This window comes from Amblyomma maculatum, chromosome 1 (genome assembly GCF_055883805.1).
Source record: "Amblyomma maculatum isolate TAMU_Amacu chromosome 1, ASM5588380v1, whole genome shotgun sequence".
NCBI classification, from domain to species: Eukaryota; Metazoa; Arthropoda; class Arachnida; order Ixodida; family Ixodidae; genus Amblyomma; species Amblyomma maculatum.
The window spans coordinates 100,596,921-100,607,578 of NC_139344.1; the positions used below are offsets into that span (position 1 = coordinate 100,596,921).

At 47.3% G+C, this 10,658-nt stretch overlaps 1 long non-coding RNA gene across 1 annotated transcript; it reads left to right on the top strand.

Annotated features, from left to right (window-relative positions):
- Positions 1-3,376: 3,376 nt before the first annotated feature.
- LOC146203318 (uncharacterized) lies at positions 3,377-6,349 on the top strand. The gene is made up of 2 exons (XR_014703838.1): positions 3,377-3,767; positions 6,216-6,349. It is a non-coding gene; the product is annotated as an uncharacterized LOC146203318 (long non-coding RNA).
- The last annotated feature ends 4,309 nt before the right edge of the window (positions 6,350-10,658 follow it).

The window sequence follows — 10,658 nt, forward strand, 5'->3', positions numbered from 1 at the left end:
CACGCTTTCTATCTCTTAATGTTACCCCTACCATTTTTCGTTCCATAGCCCTCTGGGTTGTCCTCAACTTAAGTAGAACTCTCTTGGTTAGCTTCCACGTTTCAGCCCCATAGGTAAGTACAGGCAAGATGCAACTGTTGTATACTTTCCTCTTGAGCGATACCGGTAAGCTGCTAGTCATAATCTGCGAGTGCTTGCCAAATGCGCTCCATCCCAATCGTATTCTTCTTGTTATTTCCTTTTCGTGGTCCGGATCTGCGGTTACTACCTGTCCTAAGTAGACATATTCGCCTACTACTTCCAGTATTTCGCTACCTAATGTAAACTGCTGTTCCTTCCCGAGGCTGTTGAACATTACCTTAGTCTTCTGCATATTGATTTTCAAGCCTACCTTTCTATTTTCCTGTCTAGGTCCCCAATCATTATTTGAAGTTCATCCCCCGAGTTGCTTAGCAAGGCAATGTCATCAAACCTTCCCAGGCTATACCAGTCCGGAAAACACTCAGCTCGACACCCCCATTACTCTCGCCTAGGTAAGGGCAGAAATTGCCAGGCTAAAATGCAGCTCCGCCTCCGGCCCAATTACGGTAAACAACAAGGTGATCTGTAACCTAGATGAAGATTCTCTACGGGCACCATGCAGAAACCCAAGGGGCAGCACTCGCGGCGAACAGGCAGCGCCATGAGTGAGCGTCGGAACATTTTCGTAGTGGCCCGCGCGGCCGCCTGGGCAGGGCGCGCGCTTGAAAAAGGCGACCTGCGCAGCGAAATGGTGGCTGTTTCAGCCAGCTGGAGCGACGTAGCGAAGTACAAACAATGCGAGAGCCACACGACACAAGAGGGAGAGACAGGGACGAGCCCTGGCCGCTTGCTGGGCGTATATTTCTAGGCTGGAAACACACGAAACGGAAGTGTTGTGACTGGAGTTCCGGCCGAGGTATGCGCAGTCTCCAGCAGCTGACAATGAAGGCGTACTTAGCGGACGCCACTGCGAACAAAAGCAGCGAAGCGACGGAGACGGCAGGTATTTCCGGCTGCGACGACCAACCCTTCCCGCCCCCCCCCCCCCCTCTCCTTCAGGATAGAGACCAGTTGCCCTTTGAGCCTTAAAGGGCCACTGTCCAGGCAAGGCTCTTTTAAGCAAAGGAGCCCAGTGTTTCGATCAGGTACCGGAGATAGTCTGTGCAAAATGCTACAGTGACACGCGCGCCGCAAAGCATCGAAAATACAATTCAAAGCTCTCTCATGCTCTCCTTTGGGAAGCCAGCTTCCCCGTTTCCTGCGCTGGCCCGACGGGCCCCAGTAATGACGTACGTACCGCGAACGACGTCCATTGGTCCGTCTCGCTGACTGAAGGGAGAAGGATGGGTGTCTACCGCTCGCTGCGCGCTTTTCCCTCACCACGGCCAGACTGAATCCTGCGGCGCGCGCTCCCTCGGCCGTTTTTTTTTTTCGCGCTCGCGGAGTGCCACGCCCCACCTCCCGCCAAACGCGGAGGAGGAAGGGGAATTTGTCTTGCGGAGGCTAGACGACCTCGGGCAGGAGAGTGAAAAACCTTTGCGAGGGAACGGAAGGAGAGAAGCATGACAGAATCGGGTGATTGCGGTGGCTGTAACTGCGTTATTAGTTACTCTTTTCAAAAACATTTTGCGGCCTCGCGTTCTAGGGGCGAAGTCTCACAGTCACCGGGGAAGAAAATATTTTCGACCAGAGGGTGGACAGTGGGCCTTTAATCCCCATGGCGCCAGGACAGTGACAACAGGGCACCTATTCTTGTGCTCAATGGGCAGGAGGCGCGTCGCCGAGCAGCATTGACCCCACTCGCCGAATTCTCGAGGCAAGCAGGTGGCCCCCTTGGAATTTAGCGGGGTGAATGACCACCGTCAAACGGCGACTTCTCGGACCATTTTGCCCTGGTACCGAAACTCCATCGTCCGCACAAAATCGTCATCGACATCAGAAGATTGCCCTCGTCACCGGAAGATGTGCAAGGAGGTTCACCCTCGGCAGTGGGCGGCACCTCGAGTGCATGGTTCCTTGCCCCCACTGATTGGATAGTATCGATAAACTTTGTGTCCCCAGCTAGTGAACTGGCGATAACAAACCATATTTGACTGACGGATTTTGTTTGGACAGATAGCTCCGTTTTCCTCTCATGACTTGTACCCTCTTCAGTATGTAGAAAGTGTATATAAACGTTACTTTTTGCCTCTCCTCCCTGGCTGTCTTCCGCCTCGATGCATCGTCACCTCCTGAGCCCGCTGCGACGAAGTTCCGCCCCCGGAACCCGACACACTTCAGAAGACAACAGAAGCGCGTGCAGTTGGAAAAGGCCGAGCAAAACACGAAGGGGATGGGGAGATGGGGGACGTAAAAAACACAGTAAAAATGTAGAAAAATACAAAAAACATTTGTGGCGAACACCCCTCCTCCCAAGTGTTGTACAGCTTCACAAAGGCCAGCCGCGAAGGTCCCAAGCTGGGGTGGCTGAGAAAAAAAAAAAAGAAAGCTGCAAGCAATCGAGCGGCCGAGAAGGATGAAACGAGTATGGGAGAAGAATAGGAATAAATGAAGCTGCGTCGAAGAAGAGAAAAAAGCTTAAAAAAAAGCGATTAGCGGGGCCTGAAAATGCCGCAGGCACTTATATTGCGCAGACAGCCTTTGAGAGCTTTAGCTGTTTTCTTGTGAGGCGGTTGTCGCTTTTCTCGACGGTAAAGAAAAGGATGCCAGACGGCATGCGGTCGCTGATACAGCTGTGGGAATGGAAACTTCCTTAAACTACGGCACAATAAGCAATCTACAGTTTCTAGTACACATGCACGACTTCCTCTCTGTCACGTGTCAGAATTGTAGCATGCCTAATTTTCTCTTTCGTTGAAAGAATTTCCTGCCTCAAATCTCGACTTGAATGCTTTTTTTTTAACGATTCTTATTACCTTTTTAACGGTACTTTCAAGTCCTCTGGCACAAAATTAATACCGGTTTCCATTTGGTGAACAGAAGCACTTTTAGCTGTACTAAAAGTGCTCTCGCGAGTTTCGGCGCCTACCAGTGGTCGAACATCAGTAGCTTTGTGTTCTATTGGCAGAGGAGGTGCCCTTTTGAGATCCCAAGAGCAGCCGAGATGAGTCCTCGGTGCTCCGTCGCCAGCGGCGGAGTACAGGAAGGAAGCTACGTGACCTTTTTGACGTCATTTCTGGTTATTCGCCCAGGCTCCTCCATGCCCGGCCGCGTATTGACAAACCATATCCCGTAGGAGCACTCGAGCAGACGACGCTCTGACGCGCAAGCACGTGACACGACGTCACTTCCTTTAAGTTGTTTTTTGCTTGTTTTTATTTTTTTTTTATGCTAAAGGAAGATGGTGGCGCACAAGCACGCGCCGTTGCTTCGCCGACGCTGGCGTTGGGGCGTTGGTTAACCAGACAAACGTCTACCATGGCTTAGTGGTAGTGCCTGTGGCTTAAGGGGTGCTGCGGCCGCAGTTTTGAGGCTTTATAAATGCAGTGGCCCAAGCCGTGCCATTTGGATGCTGGATACTGTGATGTTTGCAGTTCGAAACAAGTGTCTTGGCCGTCATCTCGAAGTCTGGTGTTTGACTCTGACAGCAAGCGATTTTGTGAAGCCACGACTGCTGAACTTTTGCTGCCTAAACATGCTGGATGCCGACTGTGCTGGTGCTGGATGTGCAAGTGTGTCGATTCCAAGAAAGCTGCGCAGCGCCGTTGGCGCTCGCCTTGGAGCCACTAATCGTTGAAAGTGCCTTGGTTAGTAGCACTGCAATATTTAGATAAGCACCGCTGGAATATGGGGGGTAAAAAGGGGGGAAAAAAGAGAGGAAAAAAAAACGTGGTTACGTGGTGTATTTGTGCAACATTTGCTGTGATGCTGCATCGCTGCTCGGGGGTCTTCGCTAAGGATGCTAAAGCTGCTGGCCTACCCAAGGGCAAATGTAGACTACTACAGATGCTAAATTACACCTCAAAGGCCGTCTCTCATTTTATGCTACCTTGTGAGCAGCTGTTTTCACTCAGGATTTTTTTTTTTTTTCCAGTTTCCGGCATTTAAATACGGAAATGTTTCTATATGGCAACATGCTGGAACAGCGAAGCCAGTTTTCTGAAATTAGCGGTAATAATCCTTGAAATGAAAACATGCTCTCGTTTTGTGAACGCACGCATGATTACGGCGCCCTGGTCATAGCGGCAACCGCCCTTTTCTGAAGCCCATAATCTGGCGACGTCAAACTATTGATTCTGAAAGTAGTGGGATATTAGGTGAACTCGATAACCAAGTATTCACGCTTCTGTGGCTAAAAACAGCGCTGACACAAGACAAAGCAGAGGTTACACGACGCTGTTTCGTCTGCTTCGTCTCGTGTTAGCGCTGTTTTTAGCCACAGATCATGCACCAACCAGCCAGAATTTCCACCCTCTTAAAGTACTCACGCTTGTTTGAGAGCACTAACTTAACTGCACCTGTTAAGCAGAGGCAGTGGCATAGCATGCTGTGTAATTTGTTTTTTGTAACTCTTTATGTATGTGATTGGTATTCTGCTCAAGTGTCATGGCAAGAAGAAACAACAGTGTTTATTTTTGAAGTTGTGGGCACCCCATAACATGCTTACGCAGAATGGTGCAGTTCAATATTGAGTCAAATAATGAAGTGCTGGTTTTCACAACAACTGTTTATTCCTTGTATACATCTCAAAGTGACCTTGGCTAACTTGAATTCCAAACTATCTTACAGCCACTTCAAAAGCTTCTGAATTAGGTGACATGTTGTACATGCACCATTATGCCTACCAATCTTTTTGAAGAAGGAATCATTGCTACAAAATTAAAGGATTAAGCTCACAAATTATAGCAACACTTGAAGAGGGGAGAACCAGAGTATTTTGACGTCACTCCCTTATGGTTTGCACACTGGTCAGCTAGCAATCCAACATTTCAAAGAAACGCTTGTTAATGTCATCATCATGTGCCACAAGTGTGTTTATAGTAAATTAGGTACTACAAGGACTTGTGGCTATAGTAAATTAGGTACTACAAGGCTACCCCGATGAAAGTCGTCTAGGAAATAGTATGAAACAACCAGTTTTAGGCATTTAAATTTGAGGAACCTGAGTTCGATCCCAGCCATAGTGACCATGTTTGGATAGAGAAAAATGTAAGGCACCCATTTACTGTGTGATGTCAGTGCATGTTAAAAAAAAAATCATTGGTCAAAAATGAGCCGGAGACCTACACTACAGAATCCTGCAAAGCCTATGTCAATTTGGGACACTATACTAAACAAAACTGAAATACGCTGCTTCTAAATTTAGGTGAAACAATGCCTTTGCTGTTTAGTAAATGCATGGCAAGCAATACATTGTAAACCATTTATGCAGAAGCAGTTTGTTTTACTGGCAAATGCCTTCAACTTTTTGGCAGGAAAAAGTGGCAGACGTGACTTCAGTTCTACAAATGACACTGGGCAGCCATGCAGCCATCAAAGAACCTACTTTGAATTGCAAATAGCCACATTTGTGTTTGCAAGGAGGCCCAAAGCACAGTGAATAAGCAAGATAGCGATGAAAATAATTCAACAAAAAGAAAGATGGAGAGTTCAGCCAGCAGCAATATGACCCTAGCGTGCTGCTCCACACTAGAGAAGGGAGAAAAGGGAAATAAAAGGAGAATGAGTATACAAATGGTTGATGACAATGTTGTAGTGCAGTGAATTGGTTCGAGTTATAGAGAAGACCACGCACACAGTAGATTGCACTTGTCTCGCATAGTCGACATATAACACATGAAGTGCATATTCTCCACATGCACCAGTTGTCATTGCACACACTTTCACTCTCATATTCTGGTCCAAATGCATACACAGGCTCGCCACGCACTGATTCTGAAAAAGCGCAAACTAGACAGAAACATTATTGATCGCACTGTAAGCAGCTGTATAGCATGCGAAGCACAGCACTAACAATTTGTGGTGTGTCACATATGGAATGGTTTGACTGTTAAATTGGCAGGGTACCATGCCATCAACTAATGTCTAAAAGCTGAGATGATGGCTTTGGTTGGAAGTAATCTAAGCCCTTGGTGATGCAAGTACACAAACAATCCAAATGCATTGTTCTTGAATGGCTGCTTTTCAAATTGTTGATATTTAGATTAAAGTAGTGTGGTGCTGTATGTTTTTCTGAAAAAAGTCTTGCTGTGCAGCTAACTTCATTGCAACATCTGATTGAAGCTGGAACACCTGCAGCAGTACCACACAGCAAGACAAAAGTGTCCACGCAGATTGCAGAACTTTTGTAGACATGGAAAATAATAAAGTATGATTCATACTTATGAAACCTTTGCCCTTGTCTTCATTTTGATAGTGCGGCCCTAGGCAGCTGCTGCACCAAGATTTTCATAGGTCAACAGGCCCACCAGAACCAATGCACCCAACCGACCTTCTGCAGGGAGACCCAGCCGCTACCGATTCCAGTAGCTATGGGGAATGTGTTTATAAACCAGTACTACTGGAACTAGTAGGATCCCCGCAAGAAACCAGTAGGAAATTTTTACCTTGGATAAACAATTATCTTCTTTGGCACTTTTCAGCAATTGCTCTGATCCCTAAAAAGATGTTGGCTACATATCTACAGAATATCATTTAATATCTCATCAAGAGATGTGTGGGCATATGTGGGTATTCGGTACATGTCCACTTTCTACTCTCTTCAACGTGGACATTATAATGTATACTATAATGATATATTATTAACATTTGCGGCAGATATTCACTAGATGTTCACTCAGTATAAGTTCTTTGGCTAAGATTTTTTTTTTCTGTAAACTGATTTTACGAACGTTTACAAGGGAAAATTATCAGATTGACGGCATGTGACTAGCACTTTGTGTCATCATTTCTACAATTAGTCATTTAGCTTCAAGGTGATGACTTCCTTCAAAAGTCTCTTCTCTCGCGCTTGCCAGCTAACTGCATTGGTCTGCATGGAAACTATCGCCTAATATATTGCGCTCGTGTACTTTCGACTCCAGTATAAGTGAGAAATATAGCTCCACTTTTTGCTAAATTGACTGAAATTCAACCCACATATAGCACTAGCCGAGTATAAATTATTTGACAATGATTAAAAATATACTGCTATGAGCAATACTGGCTGATCGGCAAAGTACGTATCTTTCTCCATCCTTTTGAACCTTTTGCACAATCCAAGACTTGTTGGTTTCGACGCTGTAGGCTTCCAGCCATTCGTTGACGGCTGCCTCGTTTGTCAGGTTCGCGCGATACACTGATCCGAGCCCTTTTGACGCGAGCTCATCTTTTACGAGCTCGAGCGGCTCTGGGAGCTCGTCCATCATCTCTACCCTACTGAAAAAACTGTAAGGGGCAATAACCTCACATTTTCTCACACAGTTTCTTGTACATTGTCATAAATTATGTGCGATATTGTATGATAATGATGTGCACCGTATGAGACTCTATGCGATTAAATGAGATTTTATGAGGTTATTGCCCCGTAGAACTTTTGGTTTTTCAGTGGGGTAGTTATCCGCAATTGACACACAAGTTCGCCAAGCACAAAATCACCCTGGTTAGCGCAGCGCGCAACGGATGAGCAAAGTGCACGTGCGTACAACCCAGAAGCACCGGACGAAATGCGTGGAGCTATGCGGATGGGGAGAAGTGCAAACTTCGGGGTGTAGCCGAGCCGAGCGACGATTCCAGAAAATACCAGAACAAGAACAGCCGCGCAAGTGACCACTGGACTGAAATTTACGTAACACGTGACCGGTAACCGACAGACGTTTACAGAACACCAGAGCAAAAAACCCGCGCAGTGGTCACTGGACCGAAATTAACGTGATCGCGTGACCGAACTTTTAGCCGACGGCAATTCGCGTTATTTTTACGTGAACTTCAGCCGACAGCCGTGCGAAAATACGGGCGCTGCGCGAAAACGACACCGAAACACGAGTACCTTTGACAAACATTAGCGGGAAAAAAACGTAAATGCGAGCCCTGCATGAAACGAAACTGAAACCATGAGTAGTCTCGTCACAAGGCGCTAGGGAGAAACAGCGTCGCTGCTACTCGCGGAAGTGACGTTGTGTCACGTGCTTGCGCGTCAGAGCGTCGTCTGCTCGAGTGCTCCTACGGGATATGGTTTGTCAATACGCTGCCCGGCCAGGGCGGTCGAGAAAAATGGCGGAAGACGGCAGCGGTGGCGTTCGGCCGGCAGATACGGGCAACGCGAGTGCGGGAAAAGTTTGATCACATGACACCTGACGTCACGCGCTCCCCCTCGCTACGCTGCTCTCCGAGCAGCGTGAATGTTCCGCTGGGGAGACAGAACGCGCGTCCCCAGTGCCCTCGTGCTCTGCTCTGGCTGCTCGTTGCTCTTGCTCCTGTTCGCCCAATGGAAACCGGTATAAGTTTTGACAGGGGAGGGTAAAAGGTGGAAGCCAGCCGCTCGACAACTTATTTGCAGCAGGATGGCGTGTAATGAACGCAAGATCTGTTCAGAGCGTCCACAAATAAGTAAAAAAAGAAAAGAAATGACATTAATTTTTTTTTTTTTTTTTACTGTAGTCTCGATTGAGCAGTATGGCATGAGAAACAGCTCATCCTTCGAGGTTCAACAGCTCAGTAGACATCAAAGTGTCATTAACACAACTAAATGATTGAAGCGTAAAGTCGCTCAAACGAGTTTCCTATGTGGTGAGGGAGCCGTGGCGAACTATGCGGCGTGTATAGCTAGCTAGAGGCACACAGCGAGAACAATCTGGTCTAAGAAAACTGACAGGGCAGGCAAAGATAAAAATTTACAGTTAAAAGTGCTTACTTTAGCAGAGGCAGGGGAGGGGGGCGGAAGAGCGAAGGAGGGCTAGGGAAAAAAAAAACGTCAGGCTGGGGTGCGGACGAAGGAAACTGCCCAAGAGGAGAAGAAAAGTAGCGACATAAGCGTAGAAGGAAAGGGTGTGGAAGGAAAAAAAAGAACGAGCTGATAGGGAGGAAAAAAAAGGAAAGAAAGCAAGCAAGCAAAAAAAAATTAAGACCGAATTATATAGTTAAAATAGGTGCGTAGCACTGCTTAGGCGAGGAGGTAAGTACAAGCGGCTTCACGACGTGGCGAGCGGCTCGGAGCCGAGGTCCAGGAAGCACCGCGCGTGCTTGTCTGCTGTCCGTGAAGGCTGAGGAGTTACTGATGCGAAGGGAGAGATGCCGAAGTTGAGAACGCGCGATCGACACACCACTGCTCACTCCGGAGTACAACACATTTGTGCAACGCTGCCCAGTGACGGCCGCCCCGTCCGCAACTGACACTCCCCTCTCTCACTGTCTTAATCTCTCACTGGGTACATATATGCGGGCGCTCCGCCTCCTCAATGTTAAGTCGCGTGATGCGGGCGTCACAACTTTCCCTTCCTCCTCTACAAGTTCACAGAGAGACGTATGGACAGAGAGAGAGAGAGTGCAGTGCGGCTTCTGTTGCAGCTATGCGGCCGCTCCGTCTCCTAAATGCTCAGCCGCGCGACGGCTCGTCGCCACCTTCTCTTTCTCCACTTCAAGTTCGCGAAGAGAAAGAGAGAGAGTGAGAGAGAGGCTTCGGACAGACATCGGCGAAAGCCGTGATTGCGGTTAGTAGTGCTACGCACTAAAAAGTTGCCAAGCTAAACTCGCAAAACTAAGCGCAAGACATAGTAAATGCGCAATTAAAACGCTCTATTCACGTTGATTACTCTCTGCATTGTGCTGGTGCTTATGTAAGCTATCGTAGACAGGGAAATATAGACCACAGAACAGCTTAAATAAAAATTATGCAATGAACAACTGCATCCACGCAATGATTGGTAATCTCACCTTTTACGTTCAAAATCGCAATGTTCAACTTTCCACACCGGTTAGCACAGATCCCGCAGCTCCATCACAGTCTATATGCGGATGACATCACCTTGTGGACTGCAGAGGACAGTGATGCCCAAATCGAGGAGAGACTCCAGCATGTCATTGGTATCGTGGCGAATTATGTAGATCCTAGGCAGCTGCGCTGCTCTCCGACTAAGTCTGAATTTATAGTATTAAGCAGAACTTGATATCTTGCGCAACCAGTATCGGCCATCTAAATCATTATTCGTGGAGTCCCCATTTCTCAACTACCCAAAATTAAAATACTGGGCCTAATCTTACAAGAACACGACTTCAACAGTGGTGCAATTCAAAAGCTTCGAGGAACTTTGCAGCACATTATGCGACTCATTCGACGCATTAGTAATCGCCATTCCGGCTTGAGGGAAAATAATACTCTCCGTTTAGTATACAAGCCTCGGCGGTCAGTCGCATAGTTTACATGTGCCCTTACCTAAATCTGTTAGCTAAAAAAAAGTGGAGGCCGTAATCAGAAAGTGCTACAAACAAGCAGTTGGGCTACCCATTCACATATCTACTGAAGGAGTCTTAAGCATCGGCCTTCATAACGCCCTAAGTGAGATTATTGAAGTGGTCACCACCTCGCAATACGAACGGCTATCGGGGACTCCAACTGGCTGACACATTCTGTTCGTACTAGATATAAATAGGAACGACAAGGCGGGCTGAGAACTGACCTTCCCAAACATATACGAGAGCTTTTGGCCATCCCACTGATACCT